The sequence below is a fragment of the Cavia porcellus genome, unplaced genomic scaffold (assembly GCF_034190915.1).
Source record: "Cavia porcellus strain 051 isolate PalLab524CR breed Dunkin Hartley unplaced genomic scaffold, mCavPor4.1 scaffold_10, whole genome shotgun sequence".
NCBI classification, from domain to species: Eukaryota; Metazoa; Chordata; class Mammalia; order Rodentia; family Caviidae; genus Cavia; species Cavia porcellus.
Window position 1 is genome coordinate 7154423 of NW_026947493.1, and position 26256 is coordinate 7180678.

Consider the following 26256-nt stretch of genomic DNA (forward strand, 5'->3'; position numbering starts at 1 on the left):
TCCCAGAATGCTGGGATTACAGGCATATACCACAATGCTCATCCTCTCTTGTCTTTTTAGTGTCATTCTAGTCAGACATAGTGGCATACACCTGTAACAATCCTGGGTGTTCAGGATACCCAAAGCAGGAGATTGCAAGATTGAGGCTAGCCTAATTTAGAAAGACTTCATCTCAAAAACCTTTAAAAGAAACCAAGTGTGGTGCTGCATACTTTCATCCTATTATTCTGGGAGGCTGAGGCAAAAAGATCACAAGTTTGAGTCCAGCTTGGGCAATTTACTGAACTGAAAACCAAACTGAACCACATAGCAAGACCCTGTCTCAAAAAAACAAATAATAGGCCTGGAATGTAGTTCACCTGCCTGGCAAGTGCAAGATTCTGAGTCTGATTTCCAGTATCAAAAATAAATTAATTAACACAAAACCAAATAACAGTAACTTTATAATACATACATGCATACATACATCCAGTGGCCATCCTAACAGGACTGCAACGATGTATCATTGTGCTTTTAACTTGTATTTTCTGCCTGGTACTATATCTCACACTCGTAATCCCACCTGCTCAGGAGGCTGAGGCAGGAGGATTGTCAGTTCAAGTCCAGTCTGGTCAACTGAGTAAATCCCCATCTCAAAATTAAAAATATGAAAAGGGCTGGATACCTAATAGCATCGTTCATTTGAGTGAGACAAAGTACAAAGAAAGAGAATAATAAGGATGCAGGGCTGGGGATTTAGGTCAGCGGCATAGGTGCCTGCCTTGCAAGCAGGCAGTTGTGAGTTCGATTCCTGGTACCAACAACGAAAAAGACAAAAAATAAAAAAAAAGAGAATAATAAGGATGGATAGAAGGTGATAAGGAGAGAATCTCTTGCAATGAGGAAGTGGTCCAAGGGATCAAGGGTGAGGGATGAGTAGGAGAGGAAGGGGAAATGAGCATATAAAGATGTGCTATCTACGGGAACCTAATGACCTCAACGAATGTGAACATTGTGTGCCCTAAAGTGAGTGCACATTAATAATGGCCACAAGAATGAAAACTGGGATAGGGGGCAGGGCGGAAACAAGCTGTGCTGTGTAAATGCATCCATTCCCTGAGATGATTATAAACCACATGAACTGCAAATGTGCACTAGTAAGAACAAACAAACAAAAAACCAGCACTCCTGAGGCTAAGGCAAGAAGATCACTGTGAGTTCAAGGCCAGCCTGGGCTACATAGTGAGTTCAAGACCAGCCTGAACTGCATAGCAAAACCCTGTCTCACAAAGACAAAAATGAAAAAAATAGCATTGGGATATAGTTAAGTACTCCCTAGGTTCAACCCCCATACTCCCAAAAAAGTTAATTTGAATTTTCCTTGTTAAAGATGTGGCCCACTGTTCTGTGCAGTGTTGGTCTGTTTTTGTTTCATCTTGCTGATGCTAAGCATCTAACCTGTAGCCTCATGGGTGCCAGGCATGCAGTCTACCCCAGAAGTCCATCGCCAGCCTCTGTTGGCTAGTATATCTTCTGAAAAAATGTCTTTCAAGTTTTACTGTTTTTTTTTTTTTTTTTTTGACTTAGTTACTTTGTTGTTCCTGAGATACTGAGCTCCACAAGCTCATGGAAGAAAAGTTTATTTCCACTCACAGTTCATAGAGGTTCAGTCTATAGTCCACTAAGCTCCAAAACAAGGCGGCATGGCAGAGGGGACTTGCAGAAGAGAAACAGCCCATAGCATGATGGAGAGAAGCAAAGAGGGACTGAGGAAGGAGCAGAGCCTTTTTGACCACACCTCCAAGGACCCACCCAAATCACATTTGACTATAAACTCTCCACTAGAGTCATCCACTGGTGAGTCTCATGCCCCCTATCCAGTCACCTCCCTAAAGTCTCACCTCTGAGCACATTCCTTTTATGGGGGTGGGCATCTAGATAGCAATTATAACGTCATTGTCTTTTTTTTTTTTTTTTTTTTTTTTGTGATACTGGTTTCAGAACCCAGGGAATGCTGGAGCTGTGTCCATAGCCATATAGTTTCTTCTTCTTTTTTTTTTTTTTTTTGCCTTGGGCTTGTGATCTTCTGCCTCAGTTTTCTGAAGAGCTGGAATACAAGCATATGCCACTGCTGTTTGTCTTATGTTTTGAATTACTTGCTTTTTTGCGTTTGAGTTTCTTGTAAACTTTGTATAATTCAGCTATTAGCAGTGTGTGATTTGAAGATATTTTCTCCCATCCAAAGGTTATTTTTTTCACCCTACTGATTGTTTCCTTTGCTCAACATAAGCATTTTAGTTTAATATCCTATTTGCTTGTGCTTTTGTTGGCTGTGCTGCTGGGGTCATACCCAAAAATGCCATTGCCAAGACTAATGTGAAGAGGATTTGTTCCTGTGTTTTCTTCTAGCAGTTTTACAGTTTCAAGCCTTATATTTAAGTCTTTGATCCATTTGGAAGTTTTTCCATTCATGAGATAAAGTTCTAATTTCACTCTTGTGCTCCTGGATGTCCAGTGTTCCCCAGTCCACTCATGAAGAGAGTGCCCTTCTCTCATCATATACTCGGCAGCACCTTCATTCAACATCACTTGACTATAAATGTGTCAGTTTATTTCTGGGTTCTTTACTTTGTTGCATTTTTGTATATATGTTTTTGTGCCAGTATGATGTTGTTTTGTTTACTACAGTTTTGTAGTAGAGTTTGAGATCAGGTAGTATGATGTTTCCAGAGCTGTTTTGCTGTTCAGGACCTTTGGTGGGTCCATATGAATTTTAGAATTTTTTTCCATCATTGTGAAAAATGGAAGGCTGCATTGAATCTTAGATTATTTTGGCAGTGTGGAATTTGGGTTTTTTTTTTTTTTTTTTTTTTTTTTTTTTTTTTTGAGACAGGGTCTTACTATGTAATTCTGGTTGCATTCAAGCTCACCATGTAGCCCAGAATGGCCTTGAACCTACAGTGATCCTCCTGCCTCAGCCACCACAGTGCTGGGATTACAAGCATGTACCACCATGCCTGATTAGGATTTTCTTGATTTCTTTTTTGCATAGTTTGTGATCAGTATGTAGAAATTCTAGTGATTTTTTTTATGTTGATTTTGTATCCTGCAAACTTGTTAAATTTGTTTATTCTGACAGTTTTTTGGTGGAATCATAGTTTTCTAAATGTACAATCATGTTATCTACAGAGAGACGATTAATTTTTTCCTTTCCAATTTGATTGTAAGTTTTATTTTTTCCTAAGAAAACAGAATTGAGAATAAAATAACGTGGTTCCAAAACCAGCTCAGCAACATGCATTTTATTATAGCCTTATCAGATGATTGTATACTGCATTCATCTAAGGAAAAACCGCATCAGACAGCTCTTACACACCACACTCATAGATGTATTTATATAGGCCACTCAATTTGATTTTTGTTTACATAGCTCTACAATTTTTTTTGTGGTGTGTGTGTGTGTGTGAGAGAGAGAGAGAGAGAGTCTTACTATGTGGTGTAGGCTGATTTTGAACTTGCTTCATTACAGGCATGTGCTACCATACCCAGCGGGATCTATAATTTTTGTTTTTGTTGTTTTGTTTTGTTTTTGGTCTTTTTGAGACAGGATTGTGTCTCATTGAGACTGCATAATGAATGCAGTTCGGGCTGGCCTTAAACTCACTTTGTAGCCCAGGTTGGTCTCCAATTTGCAACAGTTCTCCTACTTCAGGCTCCCTGGGATTATAGACATATGCCACCTTGCCCAGCAGGGATCTGTAGTTTTGAATAATTAATTTAAATAGTTTACCAAAAGCTGTAGCTTGCTGTTGCCTAAGGACTTCATATGTAGATTGTTTAATGGGATTATATTCAATTTGCCATATTGCTTTTTTTTTTTTTTTTGTACCTGGAATCAAACTCAGGACCTTACACTTGCCAGATAGGGGCTGTTTGAGCTATGTAATAGTATCTGTATAGTTTGTATGGACCAGAACCTTGCACATGAAAACTGTACTACTGAACTATACTCCCAACTGTGTATATAATTTTCTAAAATTAAAAGTATATTAAAAGGGCTGGGGATTTAGCTCAGCGGCATAAGCGCCTGCCTTGCAAGCAGGCAGTCGTGAGTTCGATCCCTGGTACTGATAAAAAGGAAAAAGACAAAAAAAAAAAAAAGTATATTTACCTTCTAATAGATGAGTCTTGTGTCCTCTCCCTCCTGACTATAGATTCTTGTTCTCCAGAGTTAACCACTTTCAAGTCTTTTAGTTGTTTTTTCTATTTACTTTGTAAGTTTAGACAACATGCTTATTCAGCTATTGTTTTTTGTTTATTTGTTTTTATTTTTAAATTTTTATTTGTTTGTTTGTTTTTGAGACAGGGTTTAGGCTGGAACTCTTGACTCAGCCTCTCAAGTGCTAGGATTATAGGTGTGTATTGCCTGCTTGGCTATTCTTCATTTTTTTTTTTTACAAAATAAGTGTTTTGGGGGCTGGGGATTTAGCTCAGCGGCATAAGCACCTGCCTTGCAAGCAGGCAGTCGTGAGTTCGATCCCTGGTACTGATAAAAAGGAAAAAGACAAAAAAAAAAAAAAAATTACAAAGTAAGTGTTTTTATCTGATTCTTGAACCCATAAGTGTTTTTGATTTGGAAATATTTGCATAACTTTACTTATTGAATGTTTTCACTATAAAAATCTAAAATTTATGTAGGATTAGAAATCATCAACCTGAATTTCAAATTTATTGTTACCAGTTAACTGTTGTTCGCTTCCTATTTCCCTTCCCTAATGCATACACACTACCTCTCTGCCTCTCTTATATTTCTTTTCTTTTTTTCTTCTATATTTTCTGAGACAGGGTCTCACTATGCAGTTCAGTCTGGTATTGAGCTCACTTTGTAGCCCAGGTTGGTCTTGAACTTGCAACAATTTTCCTGTATCAACTTCCCGAGTGCTGGGATCACAGGCATGCCCCACCGTGCCCAGCCTATGCTTCTTTTCTTATATAATGTTTTTTGTTTTGTCTTCCCTGGAATTGTTTGTTTGTTGCATAGAGTTGTGTGTATCTTACATTTCATTTCTAAACTCTGTAATAGTACAATAATCTTTTCATGACCTATGCAGATATATTTGATACTTTTTCAATTTTTCCTCTGTGCACATCACTTTTGAGCTCTCTGAATCTAAATGTGAGTTGTGACTTTCTAGGCAACTGCACAGCTTTTGTCCTACAACATACTCTCGAATTTTTCTTCTGTATTATGTTCTCTGCCTGGATCCCAAGGCAGTTTATTTCATTGTGATGCTGGAACATTATGGGAGTAAATATTTTGAGACATTTAAGTCTGAAAATTTGTCTGGATTTTAAGTTCAAGATTGAAAGCATTAGACTGAACCATAAGAGATAGTGGGCCACACCTGTCATCCCAAAGCCTGAGGCAAGAGCACTCTGATTTCTAAGCCAACCTTGGCTTAAACTGTGAGGTCAATGCCAGCCCGGACTGGGTGGCCAGACCCTGTCTTGAAGTGAGGCAGGGAGAGAGGGAGGAAGAAGCTGAAAATTAAAACATAACAATGGCTGTAAATCAGTGATTTTTTTTTGGCCTGCAAAAATGCCAGATGTGATGGCACACACCTGTGATCCCAACACTAAGAAAGGCTGAGGCAAAAAGAGGGAAATTCCAGTCTTTTTTCTTTTTTCTTTTTGAGACAGTTTCTCTCTGCAGTTCACACTGGCCTTGAACTCGCTTCATAGCCCAGGCTGGCCTCAAACTCACAGTGATCAACCTGCGTCAGCCTCCTAAGTGTTAGAATTACAGGTGTTCGCCACCATGTCCAGCAGAAATTCTAGTCTTGCCTGGGCAATTTAGTGACACTGAGAAAGCTGAAAGTATTGTGTGATTGTCTTTGATCTTCCAGCTACACTGTCCTGTTTTTATTCTTTGGTTCTTGAGGCAGGGTGTCACTATACAGTTCATGCTGGCCTTTAATTTGCAGTCCTCCTGCTTCACCCCTTCAGCATGCTAGGATTACAGATATGAGCCACATGCCTGACATTCATTCATTCATTCATTCAGCAGTACTGATGATTAAACACTGGGCCTGCATACTAAGCTACAGTTCCAGCACATTTTTTCATTCATTATTCATTTATTCATTCATTTATTGAGACAGAGTCTCACTGTATAATTCAGGATGGCCATGATCTGTGTTCCAGGCTGGCCTCGAACTCAAGGTGATCTTCCTGCCTCAGCCTCCTAGGTGCTGGAATTGTTAGCATTCACCACCATACCCAGTTTATTTTTTATTTTGAAACAGAGTCTTACTAAGTCACTAAATTGGCCAAGATAGGTTTGTAATCCTCTTCCTTAGGAATTGGGGTTACAGGTATATGCCACTGCCTGGCTCTTTTTATTCTTATTCTTAATATTCTGAAATTTTTGTGTGATGAGCTTAGCTCTGGGCTTTTTCTTACATTTCTCTCCCTGCTCCCTTCTTTTTTTGTTTGTTCTTGTTTTTTTATTACTTTTGTTTTGCTTTGTTTTCTCCATTTCTTCTTTGTGTGTGTATGTGTGTGTGTGCCAGGGATCAAACTCACAACGTTTTTTTTTTTTTTTATGGCCTCTATTTGCTACAGGTTTTTTCTTTGGTTAGTTTAGACTTATTTTAGAAAGTTTTTTTTGTGTGTGTCTTTTGCCTTTTTATCGGTACCAGGGATCGAACTCACGACTGCCTGCTTTCAAGGCAGGCGCTTATGCCGCTGAGCTAAATCCCCAGCCCCTATTTTAGAAAGTTTTTATAAATTTCTTCTCACAGATTATCCTTTTATACTTAAAACTAAGATACTGTGGTCCTTTCATAGAAGCTTGCATTGTATCTTTTTGAGTTTTGAGTAATCATTTTTTTTGTTGGTTTTCTGTGTGTTTGTTTGTATGTGTGGTTGTTTATTTGTTTCAGGGTGGAATTGCTTTGTTTTGAGGGGGTTGGGTTGGGTTGGATTGTTTATTTGTTTTAACTGTTGCTGTTTTTGAGTCTGACTTTGAATTTGCAGTGATCCTCCTGTCTCAACTTCTGGAGTACTGGGATCACGGATGTGTGCCCCCACATCCAGGAAGTCACCCTGTTTTGAGCTTTCACCTGTTTTCAGAAAGCACCTAATGCCTGGGCTGCTGAGCTTTCCTTGATTTTGAATGTTTGCAGTTTTTTCACTTCTACCTTTACCAGTCTTACAGGCTTAGGTTTCAGCTTCTTTCTTTCTCATAGGTTAACATTTGTCTGTTTCCTAGTTCTCAAAATGTTTTTTTAACCATGTTTTTTACTTGATATACAGAGGGAAATAGCTCGTTGTTCTAAGTGGACCTCATACCCCTGCCCCTGATTGTGCAGTGCAGGCCTGGTCTGTGCGCTTCTTAGCATCTAGCAGGTCAGTGGAAGGCTGGCGGGGGTGGGGGGATCTTGTTTCACTGTCTCCCACTGCACCTAGAGTGGCTGTTCTATGAATAAGGTGATGTCTGTACCCAGAGAGTTGTGATAAATCAGATTCGTTCATGAGTTGACAGCCTCATACAATGTACCTGTGCAAGTTTTTTTTTGTACCGGTGCTCGAACTCACACTTGCCAGGCAGGGATTTACACTGCCGAGCTAAATCCCAGACCCTCGGATGTTCTTAAGTTGGAGACTTACTATAGTAGGATCTCAAAAAGTTTTTTTGCATAAATGCTAAAATAACTATAAAGTTTTGGGACAGTGGCTTAAGGGACCTAATAACATGGATGAAACATCAAGTTCCAGGAAAATGCAGTGTATTTTCTGACCTTTGGTGGGAAATTAGTAAAAGTTCTTCCAACTTAATTAAATTTCAGAGACATGCATTTTATTCATTCATAAATGTTCACTGACTGCTCCCCACAGTCAAGCACTATGCTGGTGTGTGCAGGGAGAGGCTTAGGAGATATGAGAAAGGAGTCCCTCGTCCACAGGGCTTCCAGTGCATTGTAGGAGGGAGGCTTTACAAAAGTAGTCCTTTTGTGCGAGATAAAACTACAAAGCAAAATAATACATACATACCCAGTATGGTGGGCTCTCTAACTTAGTTTTTCTGAAAACTAATGTGTATCATAAAATCTCTGAAGTAGTTATCAGAAAGTCTTGGCATGTTTGTTCATTGTAACCATGTGTAAGCACAAGACAATGAGGGATGTTTTGCATCATGGGTCTTGCTACATTACTGAATGCCTGGGCCAGATTTGAGCTTGTGATCCTCCTGCCTCAGGCTTGGGAGTTCTGAGATGATAGGTATGTGCCACCATGGCTGGCTTCTCTTGGTATTAAACTGTGAAATGTATCCTGTACCATTTAAGAAAAACAGTGAGATCACCTGTGCCCCTTCAGCCTCCTTAAAAAGAAAAAGTGTCAGCAACGCTTTAGGTTTATAACTTCCCATGTGACTCTCCCTTGTCCTCTCTCCTTCTGCCTTCCACTAACTGGCCCTTTATGGTAATCCAGTTTGTGTCTTAAGCAGCATCGCTTCATTGTCCTGACTTGTGTTTTATTTAAATGGAATAACAGTGTCATTGCTTTGTCTGTGACTTGTTCTTTGCATGTGGATACATGCAGTGTGATTAACTTGCTGCTTGTGCCTCTAGTGCTCCATTGTGTGGAGATAGGGAAATAGGTACCGCTCTGTCTATTGACAGTCTTTCAGGTTCCAGCATTTTATGAGAGAGAGGCAGACAGGTTCTCGAAGTGTAGTTCAGGCTGGCCTTGAACTCAAAACCATTTTCCTGTCTTACCCTCCCAGTTGCTGTGGTTACAGGTGAGCAACCCCCCCCCTCAGTTTATTAGCCTCATTCTTTTTTAAAAATTTAATTTAAAGAAAGACTAAATAAAACAGAAAACAGGTAGAAATAATACATAATTTCAAAGAAAAAAATAAACAGTAAGAAATCACTAGTTGCTGATTATAGATTATCTTCTTAAAAATAGTTATTCAAGATACTAAAGTGGAGCATACAAAGTGGGGATTCCAACAGTGAGATTGCAACCACTTCTGTTCAACTATCCAACAAAAACTTAGAAATACGGTTACCAACCTATACACTTAAACGTACATGCAGTTATCCATATCTTCAATTATGTTGAGTTGAATAAACCCAAGCAGGCTAATATCACTCTGAACAAAGAATAATACTATTGCTGGGTTTCACATTATGACACTCCAGGATCAGCACTGGGTATTTTAGTGTCTCTTTTTCTTCAAAGTGTCTATTCATTTCATCATGTGTCATAAGATCAGTTCTCATAAACTGTTTATAGATTTTACAAAAGTATGAGTCTTAACATGTATTTCTATCCTTTCTATATTAGAGAGAGAAACAAAACAAAGCAAGGCAAGACAAAAAATATTCCTATACACACATGAAACGAAATAAATATATAAGACAAAGAGTACATAAGAAATTAATATATATAAGACAAAGATACAAAGAGTTCTACCATGATTCCTGTGTTGTCTCTTGTAATCTTCAATAGAATTGGATATATCATCAGACATAGTATAGTTGAATATATTAGTACATAACAGTATTAATAAAAACACAACTTTGGGGCTGGGGATTTAGCTCAGCGGCATAAGCACCTGCCTTGCAAGCAGGCAGTCGTGAGTTCGATCCCTGGTACCGATAAAAACGAAAAAGACCAAAAAAAAAAAAAACCCACAACTTTGTATATAGTATAGAACTTCAAAAACTGGCAGTTGTCAAACCAGAATGTATATCATAGAGTCTTGTCATCTTCGGTGTAATTGCCTATACTCTCAGACTTGACACTATCAGTCACATCAGTTTTGAATAAAATCTTCTCTGCCTCATTTGTTATGCTCTTTTTTTGCCATCAATTGTCTGCTTATCTTCTTCATTCTGTTTTCTGTTCCATTCATTGAGGCCTTTCTGCCACTGTTTCTGGAATCGTAGTACTTTTCTCTCTCTAAAATGCCCTGCAGTATTCTCTGTAGAGTTGGATTGGTGGTTGCAAATTTCCCAAGTTCCTCTTTGTCTTGGAAGCATCTTGTTTCTCTATTAATTTCTAGAGACAGTTTTTCAGGGTATATCAACCTGGGATGGAGGTTATTTTCTTTCAGGGCTTGGAATATATATATATATATTTTTTTGTCTTTTTCATTTTTATCGGTACCAGGGATTGAACTCACGACCGCCTGCTTGCAAGGCAGGTGCTTATGCCGCTGAGCTAAACCCCCAGCCCCTTGGGCTTGGAATATTTTGCTCCAGGCTCTTCTTGACTTGATGGGTTTGTGTCAAGAAGTCTGCTGTTATTCTGATGGGCCTTCCTTTATAGGTTATCTGTTTCTGGTCTCTAACAGCTTTTAATATTCTGTTGTTATATTGAATTTCTGGGATCTTGATTATTATATGCCTGGGTGTAGCTCTGTTTTGGTTGTAGGTGGCTGGAGTTCTGTATGCCTCATATATCAGAATATTTCCTTTTCCTATGTTTGGAAAGTTTTCCTTAATTATTGCTGTGAATAGCCTTTGTGGTTCCTTTGTTTGTACCCGTGCTTCTTCATTCACATTCTTTATTCTCAACTTATAGACCCTCTTGTTGTCTTCTAGCCTTTGTATTGTTGCTGCTTGTTTCCTTGTTATTTTTAAAAAGTTTTCCCTTTTACAATCCCACATTGCAAAACTGTCCTCCAGTTTGGATAATCTATCCTTAGTTTCCTTCGGGCTGATTTGCTATCTTTCCATAGAGTTTTTAGTTTCCTGGTAATCTCTTTGAATCTGTTTCATGTATTCTATATTTTCATCAAATGGTTCCTTTGAGTTCCTCCCTTCTTCCGCTGTGTCTGCTTGAGGGGTGCTTTGTATCTCTTTTATTAATCTTGTATCTTGCTTTACTTGGCTAAATATTTCACTTTTGAACTGGTCTATGAGGTCCCGCATATATCTCTTCATGTCCACTGACACCGTGTCTGATATTGCATGTTTGCTGTTCTCATTCTCCTTTGTATTTACGTGTCTGTCCTGAGTCAATATTCTCAGGGTTGGGACCTGGGGACTTTTTGTTGTTGCTTCCTCTTCCCATCTTTTTTGCTTCTTCCAGGAGGCCCCAGTTTCTTTCTTTGTTGGTTACAATTCTTCTGAAGTGCACTGGCTAGATGATCCTTCTCACTCATTAACCTCATTCTTTAAAAGAAATGTACCAGGTGCATGGCATGATGGTGTACATCTATAATTTCAGCACTCAGGAGGCTGAGGCAGGAGAAGCACCTCGAATTTGAGGCCAGCCTGAACTACACAGAAACCTGTGTCAAAAAAAACAAAAAAAATACAGATAATAGAGTATAAAAATGCTCAGGACTTACCTCCAAGGAACTTAAAATGCAAAGTATAGCTTCTGAGTGCTGTAAATCAAGAACATGGTACTATGAGAACATCCTTCTAAATATATGCAAATGAAGGCTTGCCTTCTGCAAGGAAAGTCTAAACATACTAAGATGGTAATGAAATCATTCGATAGTTTGTCACATGGCTTGCAATAATACATATAATGAAATGAGAACTTCTTAGAATGTGATTTCAAGGCCAGGGGATTTAGCTCAGTGGCATAAACGCCTGCCTTGCAAGCTTACAGTCATGAGTTCCAATCCTCAGTACCAAAAATAAATAAAAAAACTCCCTGGAATGTGATTTAATTATTTTTTTTCTCTTTGGGAGATTAAAAAAAATTCTTTGATTTACAGTTTTTCAGAAACCTTAGTTACAAGGAGAAGAGGTGTGTTTCTGGCATGTGTCTGTAGTGGGGGTCCAGAAGTAATATTTCTCTTAGGTGTTGTCTCCATTTTTGGAGTTGTTTTGGCTTAGTTTCTTACCACTTCTTACATGTGTATGCTTACTTTCTTACTCTAAACAGATGAGTCCAAGTTTTGGGCTAGAAATTCTTAGACTCTCTCTAGCATCCTGAATAAAACCTGGAGAAGGGGGAGATGAAAAAACATCATTGGAACTAGAGTAGACTCTGGGACATGGAAAATGTGAAAATCATTCCAAAATAGATCATTTTGGTATTTCATAGATATAAAAGATATCTTATTTTCTGAGGGAAAATGCATCTGAATTGTTTCAGTGTTCTTTATATTTGAAACATATGTATCTCTGTGTAGCCCAAAAAGTGTGTTCTTCCTGTCAGGCATGGCATCAGGCTTGAGCCCTTGCCTTTATCTCATTCTGTGTTTTTTAGACAGGGACTCACTGTGTAGTTCAGGCTGGCCTTGGGTTCACTATATGAGTAATCCTCTTGCCTCAGCCTCCCAAGTACTGTGATTACAGGTGTGCACCACCCATTCTGGCCTTATTCATATCATTTTGAAGAGGTTTGTGGTTCTCATTACCTTATTTTTACTAAAATTCTTGTCTGAATATAGACATTTTCATTTTGATGGAAACATCTGTACTAAAACCTGTCTGTACATAGTAAGCTGGGCATAGTAGTTTATGCCAGTAATCCTAGGTCTCAGAAGGGATGAAGAGCACAAGTGCAAGCTCATCTTGGACAACTTAGTGACCTAGCAAGCCCCTGTCTCAAAGTTAACATTTAAAAGCTGGGTGTCATGGTATATGCACAGCTCGGGAGGTCATCCTGGGCTACAGAGTGAGTTCAAGGCCAACGGACTACAGAGCAAGACCCTTTCTCAAAACATGGTGGGGGGCAGAGCGGGTGGGATGTAGTTCAGTGCAAAGCCCTGGATTCCATTCCCAGTACCTAAAAAAAAAAAAAACAAAAACAAAACACAGAGCCCAAGTTAATAGTGCTGTTAAAGATAGATGACTCATGACGATCATAACAGTTTGGATTTAGATAAGATTAGAATTTAGAAGAGATGAAGCAATCCTAATTTTCTTTATCTCTCAAGAGTACCAAGAACCTGGCAAGTGCAAGGTTGTGAGTTTGATCCTGGTCCCCCCCCCAAAAAAAAAAGAGTTCCAAGATCAGTGTCTAGAAATCTTGAGGTGGGAGTAAAAAAGTATATAACAAAAGCCAGGAAACTTTACTTTGCAGATTTAAAGTCTGTCCCAGTTTTTAAAAAAGAAGAAGAAGATGACGACGAATAAGAAGGGAAGAAGTGGGGGCTGGGGATTTAGCTCAGCGGCATAAGCACCTGCCTTGCAAGCAGGCGGTCGTGAGTTCGATCCCTGGTACTGATAAAAATGAAAAAGACAGGAAAAAAAAGGGAAGAAGTAAAGGAATAGGCAAATGCACTCCCGGAAGCCAGAAGAACTCTGTGATTGCTCAACTTCCTGGGAACTCATGGGTGGGAGAGAGGTAGTTTTCCATGGGAAGGAACAGTGCTGAGCAGACAAAACTGCATGCATGCTATCATTTATAAAATTCAAACCTGAAAAGGCAAAAGTTTGGAGGTGACATATTTTCAGAATATAAAGCTGTGCAACTCAAGTTGGCCTTGAGCCCTCAGCAGTCCTCCTGCCTCAGCCTCCAGAGTGCTGGGGCTACAGGTGTGTGCCACTGTGCCCCGTCAGACTATAAAGCTTCTAAGAGGCACTGGCTTTTAAACCCCAGAAGCTGAGTCCAGTTAGAATGGGTCTAAAGGCTTTTAGTTAGTGTGATTACAAAAACACCATGTCTCTCCCTAGAGGGTTTAGAGTTAACAACTTGAAAACTTGAACTGCTGCTGCCACCGTTCCACCTAGGAAGGCAGCCTGGGTGGAAGTGGGCTGGACCAGAGGCAGGAGCATGAAGAGCAGAGGATTAGAAAGGGCCCGGACATCACCTGAGTCCCAGTGTCAGGCCAGGCCTGCTTGGACTTTCTCACTTACATGAGTGGTGCTACGGCCTCCCGTATACCACTTTGGCTGTGCTTTTCTGTCAAGGGAAACTGAAAAATTCCTAATGCAATCTCCTTGAGGTCATAAGATTCAGCTACTTCATTCCTTAGGTTAACATTCAGAGAAGTGAAGTCATTTGTCTGTGACTACACAGCTCGGTAGTGAAAACTTGAGATTTAAAATATGGCAATGCAGGATGTGGTGGTACACATGTAATCTCAGCATTCAGGAGTCTGAGACAGGACTATCACTACGAGTTCAAGGCCAGTCTGGGTTATATAGTGAGCTCAAGGCCAGCCTGAATTACAGGTCTCAAAAAAAAAACCCCAAAACAATCACCACCAAAAACGAAAAAGGGCACCCAGTCACCTCCTGTATAAATTCTTGAACATAAATCAGTTTAAGTACTTTATGGTCAGAGTCTAATGGGTTTGAGGAGACCATGTAGGATGTTAGTCCTCCTCTTACAGGGTGTTTTTGGGGGTTCTTTTCTTGAGACAAGGCTTCACTGTGTACCCTACTCTGGCTTCACACTTGCAGCAGTCCTCCTGCCTCAGCCTCCTAAGGGCTGGAATTACAAGCGTCCATCCCCACACCTGGTCACAGAGTGTGTTTTGGACTTCAATCTTATAGCTTTTCTTTTCCTGAGGCATGGGTAAGTGGACTTTCCATAGGTTGTAACACTTTCATGATCGATGTTAACAGCTTAGTCATTTGAACTTGGGGCTGTTGGGCTAGCTACAGTATTTCAGTGTCCCCCGTTCTCTGGGCCTTCTCAGCTTCTAAAATCAGACTTACTTTCCCAGGGGTGTGTCTAATAATATGAAATATGGGCTTCACATGTATGCCAAGCTTTTTCCTGCCTAAGGGGGTTTACAGACAACGTGTCCTCTGCCAGGACTGCTTACTCCTTTATCCATATGGCAGGTTTCTCCTCGCCTTGCGGATCGGTTCAGATGCAGAGGTGCCATCCCTGACTGCTGGACAGTGCCCATGATGGGCTGTTGTCACATGCTTGTTTGTCCTTAATAACAGTTTCTAATTTCTATATATTCACCCATCTCTTTCATTTACAAACATTCTACATTAATTGTGTAATTCAAGAGCTTCATATAGGGGATACTTACTAATGACTTGTTTAGTGATTGAATTCTGTGTATGCAGGCCTGAGAAGCAGTGAGAAGCACTAAGATTTTGGGCTCTGCACTAGCCCTGGTTGCCCTCACACCTTTCTGAGGCGTTGCAGGCAGCAGCCTGGAGAGAGGAAGCTTCACGTTAATGTTTTTTGTTTTTGTAAGCATGCTTTAGTTGGAATGTTAATGTTTTATTAGCTCTGTTCCCCAGCTTGTCATGCCTCACTTTTCGTCCTCTCCATGACTTCTCACTTACCACTTGACTCTGACACACATTCCTCACACTGAAAGGATGTATCAGAGAAACAAGGTGGCCCTGGGTGCAGGGGAGGAGGGATGCAATGACAGGAGCCACCAGAAATGGCCTTCAGAACTCTAATTGCTCTAAGGTCACAGTTTCAAGTCTGGAATGAGTGGACTTAAGTGCCTCCTTTCTTCGCTTAGTGCCTTCAGCTTGAGTGCTGAGCTGGCAGGTGGGCACCTTTCCTTCCTCGGTTCCTGTCAGTGCAACATGAAGGTCAGGCAGGGAGAGACAAATGAGAGTAGCTCAGGGAAAAGAGGTTACCACGGTAACCGGCAGGCGAGCCTGTTATTTGGAAACAGGCCTAATCTTTTTCCTCCGCCTCCTCCCTTCTGGCACAGGAAGATGGGTATTGTTTAGCTGACCTGCATCCTTGGGGTGGGAACCGTAATCCCTTTCTGACAGTTCCCAGTAACACTAGGGTGAGCTGCTTTGCATTTTAATTTGATAAGCAGCAGCCACAATTTTCTCAGAAGTGCTGGAAACATGGTTTATTCTGGCTCAGCAAAGACCTTGCATATGCGTGGAGTATGCCCGTTTGTTCAGGCAGCTGGAATCAGATGAATATGTTCAGTTCTCTCATCTGCCAGAAGAATGCAGGCTGTCCTTAAGTTATGAATATATAGTGCCTTACAGAAGTTACTGAGAGAGCGCCTGTCCACAGCTCTGAGGAATGCTCACCTGTTTCGGGTCATGTGTCCAGTGGCCAGTGCAGTGGCTGTTCTGACTCCTGTCCTGTCCTTCTGTCTCCCCCTTCTACTTAATGTGCCATCGTGACCTTATTTCCCCCCACATCCCCATTCCTGTTACCTCAGATTCCTTTTCTTTTTGTCCATCTTTTTTTTTTTTTTTTTTTTTTTTTTTTTTTGTCTTTTTGAGACAAGATCTCACTATGCAGTTTAGGCTGGCCTTGAGCTTACTTTGTAGCCCAGGCTGGTTTTGAACTCACAACGATCCTCCTGCCTCAGCCTCTCAAGTACTGGGTTTACAGGCATGCACCACCATACTTGGCTCAAATGCCTTTTCTTTCATTTTTTCTTTCTTTCTTTCTTTCTTTCTTTCTTTCTTTCTTTCTTTCTTTCTTTTTTTGTCTTTTTGAGACGGGGTCTCGCTATGCAGTTCAGGCTGGCCTTGAGCTTACTTTGTAGCCCAGGCTGGTTTTGAACTCACAACGATCCTCCTGCCTCAGCCTCCCGAGTGCTGGGATTACAGGCATGAGCCACCACGCGTGGCTCTCCCAAATCCCTTTTCTTAAACCATCACATAATGGTTTTTCCTCTTTCCTTCCAAATAAAAATACTTGATTTTTAAGTCTAATGAGCTCTTAATAGCATAAAAACTGAAAAATATGATAAATGGAACGTCTCCTGGAATCTTATTACTCAGAGAACACTGGTGGACTCTCCCTCCTAACTGTGTCACTGATGCACAGAGTGTGTCAGAGTCACACACTTACGTGAGTCCAGGCTCATAGTAGTTAATGAATAGAGCACACACTGATTGTAACCTTGTTTCTTTTTATTCTCAAAGCATATATTCTAGACACCTCTCCTAGATAGTAGATCAAGATTATTCTATGAGGGACATTTAAATTGTCCCAGATTTTTGTTTTACCTTGTTTCTATTTGACTATTAAAAACACCACAGAAGCAAACTGTGTATCATATAGCTTTGTACACCTGTTATCTTCTGGCTGTAAATCCTAGAAATGCAATGTTAATGCCAAAAGTCATGCTTTGGTTCTTAAGCTTTCATATTTATATATATTGCCAGCTAACCAGTAGAAAAAAAGTACCAACAAATTACTGCGTAAGAGTATTTGTTTAAAAATAACAAGAGTATTTGTTTTGTATTGCTGTTTGACATTCTTTTGCGATCTTGAGTATGTTCAGTTCTTTTATCTGCCAAATATATGGAAATTACATTTTTATTTATATTCATGTATTATTTTCATGTAGTCTCAGCCTTCAGGAGGATCACCAAGTTTTTCAGGCCAACCTGGGCTACATAATGAGTTCAAGGCCAGCCTGAACTACAGCATGAGATTCTGTCTCAAAAAAGTAAAATAAAATAAAATCCAAATCATAAGGCCAGAGATTTAGCTCAGTGGCAGAAGAGCCTGCCTAGCAAGTGCAAGATTGTGAGTTCAATCCCTGGTACAAAAAAAAAAAAAAAAAAAAAAAAAAAAAACCAAATCACATGTATTTTTCTCCTGTCCCTCCCTCCCTTTTTTTGAGGAGGGTACCGGGAATCAAACTCAGAATGTCACACTTGCCCGACAGGTGCTATGCCGCTGAGCTATATTCCTGGCTCTGCAGTCTCCTTCAGAACCTGAATTTTCTTTCCTTTTTTCTTCTTCCAGTAATGGAGAACCATTCATTGGAGTTTCAGCTCCAGAGGACAGGTGTGTGGTCTGTCTTGTTCATAGCTGTGGGCTAGTACCTAGAATAGTACCTGAGGAGTGAGTCATGTTCCAGCCATCTGAGCCAGAAATTCTGATCATGCCTGATTCCTTCACTGATTGCCTGCATGTCACAAAGTCAGATTGCTTTAAATCTAGTCTGGCTGTCTCCATGTCCCACTCTCCCCTCCTCTTTCTCTTCCTCCTTGCTCTCTTTTTCTCTCTGTCTCTCTAGAACTGAACTTTTATGTTGAGCTACTTTCCCAGGACTTTTTTTTCTTTTTTTTTTTTCCTTTTTTAAGACAGGGTATCACTTAAGTCACTAAGTTACCCATACTGGGCTTGAACTTACAATTCTCCCAAAGTGCTGGGGTTACAGACACGCACCATATTTTCCCTGCTTAATTTTACTTGTTGTTGTTTGAGATAGTGTCTCACTATGTAGTTATGGCTGGCTTTGAGCACTCTATGTAGCCTATGCTGGCCTTGAACTCATAATGATTCTTCTGCCTCAGCCTCCCAAGTGCCAGAATTACAGACATGTGCCATCATGCTTGACCTTCATTTTGCTTTTAAATAGACAAATCTGATGACAACACTTTGCTTTAGACCTTCAGTAAATTTTGTTTTCCTGCATGATTAAGTCCAAATTTCATTCTCCTTGTAATCTTTACTCCAGCCCAACCAGTTTACTGTTCTTTTATGGGGGAGGGAGGGAGGGAATGATCAATCTATCAAAAGAGAGTTCGTTGGTTTTTTATTTTAGAGGTGTTTGTTTTGGTTTGGTTTTTGAAGCATGGTCTCATCTTGATACGTACTTTAGGCTGACCTTAAACTCACTATGTAGCCTAGGCTGGCCTCAAACTCCCAGCAATCCTCCTGCCTCAGCCTCCCAAGTGCTAGGATTATAGGAGTGTACCACCACGCCCAGTTTATTCTTTGAATATATTGTCATTGTTTATCCTGTACTTTTTAATATGCTGTTTCTTCTGGCTGAAGTATGTTTTTTTAAAGTGTTTATTGATACATTTTAGGTCTACTTAATGATCATTTTCATCATAAGGAATTTATATCTGTACATGATATAACTTCTTTTTTATCCCCATCTGGATTAGTTTTTGTTTTTATATTTTACTTTTGACACAGGATCTCACTATGTATGTAGTTCAGGCTGGCCTTGAACTCTCAGCAGTCCTCCTGTCTGAACCTCCCAAGTGCTGGGATTACAGGTTTGTGCCATCACACCCAACTGAATTATGATTTTTTATTAAGAAGTCGTTTCTTATCCTTGAGGTTCACTCCAGTGTGAAGTCTTTCCTGTTCCCTGGCCAGTCTCTAAGCCAGGGTATTTGCAGCTCTGTTCACTGCTTTGCGATTATTTACTAGCATTTCCTCATCCAAAATAAAATTTTGGAACAAGGATATAAATTTTGTGTGACTCTATAAATTCAGTATATCTTTTTTCTGAGGCTCACACTATTACATGAATCTCCACTTTATTTTCTGTTGTATAAATGTGGGGGGTATCAAAATAAGGACTATCTTTAGTAGTAAAGAAAATCTAGTACTATAACAACAATATAGGCACTCTTAGGTTATTGGGTTTGCTTAATGCAGTAATATGAATCAAGATGCTTTAAGTACAGAGTATTTGCCCATAGCAGAATACTCTGCTATCTAAATGGTGCTGCTCAAGAAACTTTTCTGTCCCTTCAAAAATGAATTGCTTAGCCAGGTGTGGTGGCACACACCTGTAATCCCAGAAGGATCACAGTGAGTTCGGAGCCAGACTAAACTGTATGGTGAGACCTTGTTTCAAAACAAACAAAAAAGATGAATTGCTCTTCTAAATTTGCATGGAATTTTGTAAGCTCTATAGTTAAATATTTTGAAAGAGACAATTGTAAAAGAGATAAACTACAGAATAATGGTTGAAAAGTGAAATGTTGTTTCAGTTCCATCACAGGGTATTTGTACTGAAAAATTAGAACCATTTTATGATGCAAATTAGGCAAAAATCAATATACGGACCTAAATGGATGTGCACATTCAGCTTTGAACACAGCTGAAGCTATCAAACAACCTCTGATTGTTCTTTTATAGAAAGGGGATTTGCTTTACCAGAGGATGCTAAGGAGCCCATTTCATTTATTCTTTCTTTTAATTGGAGAGTAACATTGTAACATTGGTTAATATATTGCATATTATCTTTAAATTACTCAGAATGCAAGGTACAGGCATTTAATTGTCCAAACAGTATTAGCGCAAGTCTTTCTTTTCAGTGAACTAACAGAAATCAGTAGTTTAGCTATCTTATGTGTGTGTATGTGTGTGTGTGTGTATATATATGTGTGTGTGTGTGTGTGTGTGTGTGTGTGTGTGTGTGTGTGTGTATTATTGCTTTTGTCTTCCTTCTTTTCTCTTTTCACCCATCCCAGTTTCTCTTTTGAGCAGTTTCTTCCCATTTCACAGTATCTGTTGTGCATTTTGGATGTTATTTTACTATTTTACTTATGAGTATGGTCTCAAGCATCTATAAGAGACCTATAAAAGTCTCTAGTTTACCCTCTTTGTGGTTAAATAGTACTCCACTGTATAAAAAGACCACATCTTTTTTTATCCATTCGTAGGTTGATGAGCCTTTGGGTTATTGTCAAGATTTAACTATTACTAATTATGCTGCTATAAACATAGGTATACATGTATCCCTGTGGTGTGATGGTTTTAATTCTTCTGGGAAAATACCCAGCAAAAGAATAGGTAGGCCAAATGTACCTCTAATCCTAGTTTTTAAAGGAATCTCCACACTGATTTCCACAGTGGTTGCACCAGTCTGCATTCCCACCAATAGTGGAGAAGGGTTCCTTTTTCCTCACAGCCCTGCCAGCATTCATTATTGGTTGATTTCTTGATAATAGCCATTCTTTCTGGAGTGAGACAGAATCTCAGGGTTTTGATTTGCATCTCTCAAATGACCAATAATATTGACCATTTTTTTCATATATTTATGTATATTTATCTCAGATGCCCATTTTTGGGTTGGGTCTTTAAATTTGAGGGATCTGATTTTTTTTTTTTTTTTTTTTTTTTTTTTTAGTTCTTTATATGTTCTTAATAGTAATCCTTTGTCTTGAGGAACAGCTGAAAACATTTTTTTCCCACATTCTGGGTTGTCTTTTCACTGTTGATGGTTTCTCTTGCTGTGCAAAAGTTTATTTGCGATCCCAGTTGTTGATTGTGATAGTTCCTATGAGGTCAGGGTTATAATCATAAAATCTTTGCTTACACCTATTTTCCAGAAAATTTACTGTTTCTTTTTTAATATTTAGATCTCTGATCCATTCCAAATTTAACTTAGTGTCTGGTGAAAGATAGGGATCTAATTTTAACCTTTGGCATGTGCAAAGAGTTTTTCCAGTGCCATTTATTAAAGAGGCTGTCTTTCTTCCAGTGAATGTGTTTAGCATCTTTGTCAAAGATAAGGTGAATTAATATATCTGGAATTGTTTCTGCATCTTCTAATCTTTTCCATTGATCTTTAGGTCTGGGTTTTTTTGGGTTTTTTTTGTTGTTGTTGTTGTTTTCTTGTGCTAGTACCACACTGTTTTTATCACAGTAGCTTCATATTATAACTTCAAGTCAGAGATTGTGATGCCTCTTGCCTTACTTTTTGTTGCCCAGGATTGCCTTTGCTATTATGGGTCTTTTCTGATTCCAAGTGAATTTTAGGATTCCTTTCTCATATCTTTGTGAGATATGGTGTTGAAATTTCAATTAGGATTTCTTTGAATCTGTATAACCGTTTTGGAAGTATGGCTATTTTCAGTATATTGGTTCTTCCTACCCAAGGAATATCTTTCTATATTCTGACAGCCTCTTCAGTCTCCTTTATCAGAGAGTACTGTAGCTCTCAGTGTAAAAGTCTTTTACTTCTTCATTGGATTAATTTCTAGGTATTTCATATTTTTGGATGCTATTGTGCAAGATTTTGTTTCCCTGATTTCTCTCTCAAGTTTTTATTGGTGTACCAGAAGGCTATTAATTTTTGAGTATTGACTTTGTATCCAGTGATGCTACTGAATTTGCTTATTAAATCTAACAGACTTTTAGTGGAGTTTTTGGACTCCTCTATGGAAAGTATCATGTCATCCACAAATAATGGTAATTTAACTTCTTCTTTTTCTTTCATTATTCCTTTTACTTCTTTTTCTTGTCTGATTGCTCTGGCTGAAGTTTCCAGGACAGTATTGAATAGGAGTGGAGACAAGGGGTATTCTTGTCTTAGAATGAAACGTTTCAGTTTTTATGCATTTAGTATGATGGTGGCTGTTGGTTTGTCATAGATGGCTTTTATCAGATTGAGATAAAGACCATCTACTCCAATTTTCTGTAGGGTTTTAATCATGAATTGGTGCTGGACTTTGTCAAAAGCTTTTTCTTCCTTTGCTTTCTTTTTCTTTTTTTTGGGGGGGTGTCTTTTTGAGACAAGATCTTACTATGCAGTTAGGCTGGCCTTGAGCTCACTTTGTAGCCCAGGCTGATCTCAGATTTGCATCAATCCTCCTGCCTGAACCTCTGAGTGCTAGAATTATAGGAGTATGCCACCACACCCGGCTTGAAAAGCTTTTTCTACGTCTGTTGAGATGATCATATGGTTTTTGTCCTTAGCTCTGTTAATTCGGTGTATTACCTTTATTGATGTACATATGTTAACCATGTCTGCATCCCTAGGACCTTTCTTGACAAAGTATCTCAAGTTTTGACTTAGTTTCAGTCCTTACATATTTCCATAACTCCAAGGCAGTCATTGGAGAATGACAAAGCACTCATACATGTAGCAAGTAACCTTGTTGTGTAAGACTTGCTCCTAAATTGGGGAGTATAGAAAACTGCAGATGAGCACATGTCCACCTTTTCAAATGTGTGGGCTGTAGTGCTTTGCACTGATCTTCAGCAAATTTCTAGAAGAAAATGTTCCAGATAATTTGTGAGCTACTCACATTTTCCTTGCTGGGCCCCCCCATAGGTTTCTTTGGAGTAGCATGGTATAATGGAAAAGAGCATAGCTTCAAAGTTAGATGTGCCTCAGCTCACATTCTGGCCCTGTTGCTTAATAACTGGATAATTACAGAGTAGTCAGCCAAACCTCGTATAACTGTTTTTCTTTTTTCTTTTTTTGAGACAAGGTCTCACTACATAATTCAGACTGGCCTTGTAACTCGCTGTGTAGCCCAGACTGGCCTCGAATTTATGCAGTCCTCTTACCTCAGCCTCTCAAGTGCTGGGATTGCAGGTGTGGCACTACCACACCAGGCAACTCTGCTTATTGTCTACCAAACAAAACTGTCATTTACTTTGATGAATGTTCTGAAATGTAGTGTGATAATGCATGCAGATGTCCTGACACATAGTATACACTCAGTAAATTTTAGTTCTCTTTCCTTGGTCATTATTCTTCATCTTGGTTTCTTTTGCCCAGTGCAATTTAGCATTTCTTCCCTACCTGTTCCTGCAACTAGAACTTCTTAAAGTCTGTCTAATGCTAGCCCATTTCATTAGTTCTCTTCTTTGCAGTACCAGGATCAAACTCAGGGCCTAAACATACTAGTTAAGAATTCTACCACTGAGTTATGTAGCCAACCCCATTTCCTTCCTTAAATTCCAGTTTCCCCTAACAACTGTTGATTTTACATTTTTTAATTTGAAACAAGATCTCCTTATGAAGTTTAGGCTGGCCTTAAATTTACTGTGTAGTCCAAAGTGACTTAAAACTTATGGTGATCTTCCTGACTCAGCCTCTTGAGTGCTGAGATTACAGGCATGCGCTACCATACCTGGCCAGTTTTAGTTCTCATTTCTTTATTATTGAATGGGTTAGAGCCAGATTGTCTGAGTTTGAATTCCAGTTTCATCATTTAATAGCCTTATAATCTTTTGGGGGGGGGGTACCAGGGATCAAACTCATGACCTTGTGCTTGTCAGGCAGGCATTTGAGCCACTGAGCTAAATCCCTGGCCCAAGCCTTATAATCTTAACCACCTATTGCCTTAACTTTCTGTTGCTATAACAAATACTTGAGATAATCAAATTATAAAGAAAAAAAGTTTTTTATGTGTGTTGGGGATTGAACCCAGGGCCTTTGCTCTGAGCTACATCTTCAGCCATTTTTTATTTTGAGACAGGGTCTCATTAAACTGGGATTCAATTTGCAGTTTTCCTGCCTCAGTCTCCCAGAGTGCTGGATTATAGGTGTGGGCCACCACACCTGGCTAAAAGATTCATCTTGGCTTGTGGTTTTGGAAATTCCAGTCTGCAGTGAATTTGGGGGCTCCATTGCTTTTGGGCTTGTGGCAAAATAGCATGTCATGGTGAGAAGCCCACAACAGAGTGGTCAGGAAGCAAAAGGGACAGAAGAAAGAGATTGGAGTCCCACAGTCAGCCCCCTTGAAAGGCCACTACCAGTGACCTGGGGACCTCACTGCTTACAGTCTCACCACCACCACCCCCAGGCCCCCAAATTGGTGAGACTAAGCTTTGGACAGTTATCCCCTCTGCCCCTGGTATACTCATCTGTAAGAACAGCTACTAATGATAATTAACTCAGAAGGACGTTTTAAGGAGTAAATGAAACTGCTGTAAAATACTTTGAGAAGTGCTTGACATACACAGAGCCATGAAGTTTCCCTTCATCGTCATGATTGTTACCAGTTTCAGACTTTCTCGTGGTCCCTCCTTGCTTAGGCACTCTCCCCGCTTGCTTGCTTTCTTCTTTCTGTCCCCTCTCCTCGGGCTTCTCCCACAGGTGAGCTCGTGGTCTCAGTTCTCTACCGCTGACTTTTCTCCTAGGCTCCTGTTCACCTGCTTAAAACTCATGCCCAGAGCCAGTCTTGCTCTCCAATTCTGGAGCACCAGAGATTCGCCACTGCTGCTGCTGCTGCTTTGTCTCCTGTCTGAGATGGTGGCTCCAGCAGGTTCTCACCTTTCAGATGCTCAGTCACTGAGCCTTGCTGACTCCACCTCTAACCTGTTCCTTTCTTCCGCTTTGGCTGCTTCTGCCTTGGCCCAGTCAGCGTCGTAACTGCTTGGACTGTTCAGTGAGCTTCCACCGGGCCTCCTGCCTTCTGCCTAATCTCCATCAGAGCAACACTGGGAAAACATGTTGGATCTTGTCACTTTCAATTCAGTCACTAACTCATCAGTTCGCAGTGACTTCCTTTATTGATGTAGTCTCCCACCATCCCATGAAACCCCTCTGTGACAAACTAGTGTGACACCACACCCATGCTATTGCTTGGATTAAAATAAGCTCATTTTCCTTATATTCTTGATGGGTTCATCCCTCGAGATGCAGCTCTCTCCCCATTGTGCTTACCTCTTTGGCATCTTCTGTGGTACCCACTTTGCTGCCCCTGCCTGACCTGCAGACAGTGCTCACACCATACTCATCACCTACTGTGGTGCAGTGTGCACACTGCAATAGATACTTACCATTGCTGAATAAGGAAAGGCATCCATAGAAGAATGCTTATTAGGAATCAAATTTAATTTAAGACAAGGCATGCTAACCTCCCCTTTCCCTCCCCCAATAGAGTTGTTAGTTGGGGAGATAAGAGTGCTTTGATTTTTGTCAAGGTATTTGAAAAAGCCTTTTATGATATTCAAAATGACATGTTGGTGAAATGTGGACTGGATGTGATACAGTTGGGTGATTTTATAGCTGTCGGAAGAGCCATATTTAAAGAGTATGGATTACTGGGTGTTTGGCAGCCAGGATGGCAAGTGTGCACCAGGAGACCGCCTTCTCTCCATTCTTCTTCAATAAGATAGAAACCTGGCTCCGCCAAGGTGAAGCCACCAAGGAATTTGTAGCTTCCCAGAATCAGAATTTATTAGGGTCAAAAAGGGCTCCAATAATGTCACTGGGATTGTATCATTGCTCGCCTTCGTGTCCTTCCTTCCCCTCAGTTGGCTTTATTTTTAGGCCAGCTCCTTTCCTGTGTCAGGCAAAGTGGCTTGAGGCAGCCACAGACTTCATTGGTCCTCTGGCTTAAGATGCAGCAGGAAGCAGGACCATAACCGAGGAGGCTATGCCCCATGCAGTCAGGAGATGTGGGCCCATCCTTCGTGGGGTTTAGCCAAGAGAAAGCATGGTAAGCAGTCAGAGTTGTCCCTGCCGAAGACATTGCAGGCAGGCAGTGTGAGCAGCAGGCACTGGACAGAAGAAATTCAACTAACCAGATGTTGTTGTTGGTAGTACTACTAGCTACTAGTAGTACTAGTAGACTACTAGCTACTAGTAGTACTAGTAGACTACTAGCTACTAGTAGTACTAGTAGACTACTAGCTACTAGTACTACTAGTAGACTACTAGCTACTAGTACTACTAGTAGACTACTAGCTACTAGTACTACTAGTAGACTACTAGCTACTAGTACTACTAGTAGACTACTAGCTACTAGTACTACTAGTAGACTACTAGCTACTAGTAGTACTAGTAGACTACTAGCTACTAGTACTACTAGTAGCTAGTAGTCTACTGCTAGTAGTACTAGTAGACTACTAGTAGCTAGTAGTACTAGCTATTTATTGGGTTGT

General features: G+C 40.0%; 1 protein-coding gene across 4 annotated transcripts in view; it reads left to right on the forward strand.

Annotated features, from left to right (window-relative positions):
* Znf609 (zinc finger protein 609) overlaps nucleotides 1-26256 on the forward strand; it is a 218929-nt gene that overhangs the window by 136674 nt on the left and 55999 nt on the right. Inside the window, exon 1 of one of the 4 annotated variants that reach the window (XM_063256956.1) lies at nucleotides 1813-1836. The exons of the other annotated variants lie outside the window; for them this stretch is intronic. The gene's annotated coding sequence lies outside the window, so the exon portion shown is untranslated. Of the gene's footprint in view, nucleotides 1-1812; nucleotides 1837-26256 lie in introns of those variants that run through there. 4 annotated transcript variants of the gene reach the window in all.